Consider the following 5,680-nt stretch of genomic DNA (forward strand, 5'->3'; position numbering starts at 1 on the left):
AAAAAAAAAAAAAAAAAAGCCACGTTGATATAATTTATGTTGTCCTTGTCCCACATCGAGTATTAAGTAGATTAGATTAAATCGTAACATTTGTCACTAAATTAGTAAATTAGTTTGGCCATTAAAGACTGAATTGGTTAAGTGACTTGACCCAACCCACCGGTTCGCGGGTTTTTAGTGGGTTTTCTTGGTTAGTCTGTCCGGTTTTTAGAGGTAACCCAGACTGGGATATCAACCGGTTCGCGGTTAAACCGGTCTGGGTTTCAAAACATTGTTATTTTCTGATTTAGGCTCTGTTTAGAAAAGGTTTGACTCGTTTCTTTGTCCCACATCGACAACGTGAGGGTTAAGTTTTGTTGTTTATATATCGCTAGAGATCATTCATGGTCACGACCTAACTATATGCTCGTTCCTCTGTGTCCTTGGTTTCTGAGGAGAGAGACCGTTTAACCTGGATGATTACATTTAGCCGGTGCGACTTGAATGTGATTGACAGCTGTGTCTCCTTCGGGATTCTCTGCGCTGTAGACGATTCGCCACCCGGTTGGTCGCATCGATGTCTGACAGGTCAAATCTTCCTTTCAACTTTTTTTTTGTCTCTTTTAACTCTAGAGTGTTGTCGATTGTTTACTTTTGTCTGATTCTAGGGCTTGCTAAGACCTCTCAGAACATTCATGCGTCTGATTCTCATCAAAGGCATCAGTCTGGTATAGCAATGGTTTTGTAAGGAAGATTTGCTTACTTGAATGGAGAGAGTTATGAGACTCAAGTTTGTAAGCTTACACTATGAAGACCTACGTACCTAGACAAAGGCCAAAACTGTTAAATGAATGTAATGAGCTAATTGATTCAGTGAAGCTAATTTGGTTGGCACCACTAGTAGTAGGCCGTAAAAGAGCTTTCGGGGTACAATTTACGAGTTTCTTTGTGCAGAGAAGAGGTTTCTTGTTATCCAGAGAAGATACAAGATCAATGTTTTGGTTCATTCTATTGTTGTATTTTCTGGCTAAGACAAATAAGTTAAAATTATACTTTGTGTTCCTGAGAGATATCCTCACAGATTGGACTAGTACTGACTAGTTATAAGCAACAGCTTCTAGCATAAAAATTTATTGAATTGAGTTAATTAGTTTTCTTTCAACATAATTCTAATGTATAAAACTCAAAAATCATTCCATAATGTTGTTGTATGATATCAACATTTCTTCCCTTGAGCCAGGTTCACTAATTTACTCGGGAGATACATGAAACTAATTTACTCGGGAGATTAGCTTGATCATCCTTAAATTTAGCAATTGAACTCAAAGTTCTTATCGGTGGGACTTTGGTCTTGACAGTTTTTATAGATTCATTTAGCGCTGAACATTTTGATTGTCACAAGAGTTGAGCCTAGCGTAGTCAAGATAAAATGCAAATATTACTCGTGTGTACAAGTGGATTTAAAGCATTTTTTCAATTCTTTGTCATATACCATGTCACCACAGTTCCTTCTAGCATGTTCAGAGGCTCATGGGAACCATCTCCGGCCGTTTAGCAAGATTGAGGAAAACGCCTGATCTGACGAGTGATATTCAAACTCCTCTAGCTCTTTTATTCATAATTTTTTTTTTGATGTTTCTAATTATTGCATCTCCATCATTATGAATAAAACATAGATATATATATATATATATATATATATATATAAGTAGTTATTCATTACATAACCATGTTCAAATATTGAATACAAGCTTGGCTTCTGTTGACTCCTTGGGGATGTCTTTCAAGCCCTCTATCATCATATTTTTCTCTTCAAGACTGAATGAGCATCCGATGGAGATTGTTGCAGACTTTAAAAAATTGGAGTTGGCTTGGACGTATGCCAAGAAATGTTCCTCTTCTTCTCTTCCTCCATATGCCTTCCACTCAAAAGTCTCGAGCTGTGACGACAAGCATCTGGGAACAAAGCTCGGTTGGTTCCATGAAAGGGGCAGATCCTCAGGTTGATTTGTGCATATCTGAGAAGCAACGATCACTACATTAGATATCTATCTATCTATCTATATATATATATATATATATCAAACACAACATTTTTTTTATCCCGTCAAATTGTTTAGAGGAAGGAGGTATCAGCAGTGTTCCACCAGCTTTGGTCGAGAACATAAATCGATCGTCTCAGACTCAATCTCAAGCCTCCCATATCCGATCGAGAGAAGCTTTGAAAGAAGAAGAAGCTGAACAGATTGCTTACTTCCATCTACGGGAAGAGTTTACATCAGTCGGCATGTTATCTTTGATGAGGAAGCATTTCCTTTTTCAAGCTTCTCTTCTGGTAATCAACGTCAGTGTACGCCTCTAATGGCTGCTTGGTATAAAAGTTTTCCTGAACCACGATCAGATCAGACAGAGGAATCAAATAGTAAGAGTACTGATGAATCTACTATCACACCTTTGTTCACACCTCAAGATTTTCCATCCTTACCAACAACAAGTTCTCAGAGAAGTCAGCCTCTGGGAGTGTCTACTGAGAGAGAGGAGGAAAGTCCTGGGTGTACGACAGGCTGTGATCCTGCTTTTATAGGCAACAACATTCCTTCTTCTCCTATCAGGATGGATACTCCTGAGCAGCCTTCACCTTGCGATGATCTAGTTACTTCGATAGTTACTCCTGCGCTGCCTTCAAACTCTGATGTGTCAGTGGCTCCAACACCGACTCCAACACCTTCGGTTACACCTGTAATTGAATCCAGTGTCAATACGCCTACTCAAACTCCTGTTCAAATCCCTATATGGCCTACAACTGTTCAAAGTGATAATACCCCTCTGACATCGTCACATGCTTCATCTGTTGCATCTCCAACTTTGTCAGATCAGAAATCTGTTACTGCTTCACTCCCGGGTTCTTCAGGTTTAGTAGACATAACTCAAGCAGACCCTGCTCCTGAAGTTCAACCTAGTCATAAAATGGTAACTCGGTTAAAGGATGGAATTCGTAAACCGAATCCACGATATGCTTTTCTATCTCACAAAGTTGCTTACCCGGAACCCAAGACCGTTGCAGAGGCACTTAAACATCCAGGCTGGACTGGTGCAATGGGAGAAGAAATAACAAACTGCAAAGCTGCCAACACCTGGTCTTTGACTCCTCCTACACCTGACATGAATGTGTTAGGTAGTAAATGGGTGTTTAGACCTAAGCTTAATGCTGATGGTTCTTTACAAAAGCTTAAAGCTCGATTAGTAGCACAGGGATTTAATCAAGAAGAAGGGATTGATTACCTGGAGACTTATAGTCCTGTTGTGCGAACAGCTACGGTTTGAGCTGTCCTTGATTTGGCAGCCAAGATGCAGTGGGATATTAAGCAGATGGACGTTCAAAACGCCTTTCTTCATGGGGATCTTACAGAAACAGTTTACATGAAGCAACCAGCTGGCTTTGTGGATCCTGATAAACCTGATTGGGTCTGCCATCTGCACAAATCGTTATATGGGTTAAAACAGGCTCCAAGAGCTTGGTTTGACAGGTTAAGCAATTATTTACTAGAATTTGGCTTTACCTGTAGCATTCCCGATCCCTCCTTATTTGTTTACAGAAAAGATGGAGCAATCATCATTCTTCTTCTCTACGTTGATGACATGCTCATCACTGGCAACAGCTCTGCTGCGATGACATCGTTTCTTGCTGCTCTCAACACTGAATTCTGAATGAAGGATCTTGGACAGATGCATTACTTCTTGGGAATACAGACTCACTTTCACTCTTCTGGCTTGTTCCTCTCTCAGCAAAGATATGTAGAGGATCTGTTGATTGTAGCAGGAATGAGTGAGTGTACCTCAGTCTCGACACCTCTACCGCAAAAGCTGGAAACAGCAAGAGCAAGAGCAAAGAATCAGAATCCTTTCACAAATCCAACATATTTTCGAAGCTTGGCTGGAAAACTTCAATACTTGACACTTACCAGACCACACATCCAATTTGCGGTCAACTTCGTTTGTTAGAAAATGCATGCTCTGACATTTGCTGACTTCCTCCTCCTCAAGCGGATCCTTCGCTACATCAAAGGCACATTAACAATGGGTCTCAACTTTGACAGAAGGAAAAGTAACACTTTACAAGTCTATAGTGATAGTGACTACGGTGGTTGTGCAGAAATAAGTCGATCAACAAGAGGTTATTGCACATACCTTGGAACGAACCTTATCTCTTGGTCATCCCAGAAACAAGACTCTGTCTCTCAAAGCTCTACTGAAGCCGAATACAGAGCCATGTCTGATGTCGCAGCAGAGATCACTTGGATCTGCAACATTCTCAAGGAACTTGGAGTTCCACAGTACAAGCCTCCTGAGTTATATTGCGACAAACTTTCCGCTGTATATCTCACTACTAATCCTGCGTTCCACAAAAAAAGTAAGCACTTCAAAAATCACTATCACTACGTCAGGGAAAAGGTTGCTCTTGGAACTATCGTTGTGCATCACATACCTCGGATTCAGCAGATAGCAGATATCTTCACGGAAGTCTTTCCCTGAAAGACCGTTCTTCTCTCTATGATACAAACTCGGTGTGATCCTTCCTCCCACACAGAGTTTACGGGCGAGTATCAGCAGTGTTCCACCAGCTTTGGTCGAGAACATAAATCGATCGTCTCAGACTCAATCTCAAGCCTCCCAGATCCGATCGAGAGAAGCTTTGAAAGAAGAAGAAGCTGAACAGATTGCTTTGACTGAAGTGATAGAGACATTGGTGGACACCAAATCACCAAGGCCCGTTAATGTGTCAAAACAGCAGAAGCCCATTAACACTTCAATGAAGCCCAACAAGAATAACACTTCCATAAAGCCCAACAATGAGACAAAAGCTTCTTCTGCACAAAAGAACAAAAATCAGAGTGAAGACAGAGATGGCAGGTACGGATCCAATCGACCTAAGGAACATATTTGAGTGTCTTGACACACTAGACACCTAATCATTGGTATGAGCTGTCAGGGTGAAAAACCCTAAAATTGTATCTACTATAAAAGGCCAAACAATGTAATGAAATCTTTAAGGTGAATAAAAGAGAGAAATGTTCTTTACCTAAAAGAGGCTCTGAGCTTATTCTTCAGGAGGGAGGATACGTACATAATCAACAATAAGATGTTTTAGTTCCGGGGCATTTTCATGTAAAATTATAGTCGGTTCCATCCAATCTGATTCTTCTGGAGATATCGTACACTATCTACACCACACAACCTGCGATGAAACACATGAGTAAATAAGCCAGGTGCAACAATGAGATCACAAGCAAAGAGAGGGAGGGAGAGAGCTACCGCTTCATCAGTTAAATAGAGACAAAGATACGAGACAGATGAAAGAGATCTTAGAAACTGGTCATCAGGGCAAGAATTTGTGTCGATTATAGCAGTATCAAGACAAGGCATCTCGATGGAGCAAGAGTCTCCCGTGGTATCATATGTTTTAAAGTATGATAATGCTGGAGTATTACGACCAAGCACCTACCACTATCTCCACCATCGCTGTCTTTTGGCCAGCGCCTATGGTTATCATACGTAAAGCACAATAAGCTAGGCGATACCACAGTAAACTTGGTCACATTGTCATCCTTCTTGTTTCGTTTAACGAACAGTTTCTCGAGAACAGGACAGCTCGATAATAACTTAACAAGAGAATCATCGTCATTATAGACCACAGAGTGAA

The sequence above is a fragment of the Camelina sativa genome, chromosome 8, assembly GCF_000633955.1.
Source record: "Camelina sativa cultivar DH55 chromosome 8, Cs, whole genome shotgun sequence".
NCBI lineage: Eukaryota > Viridiplantae > Streptophyta > Magnoliopsida > Brassicales > Brassicaceae > Camelina > Camelina sativa.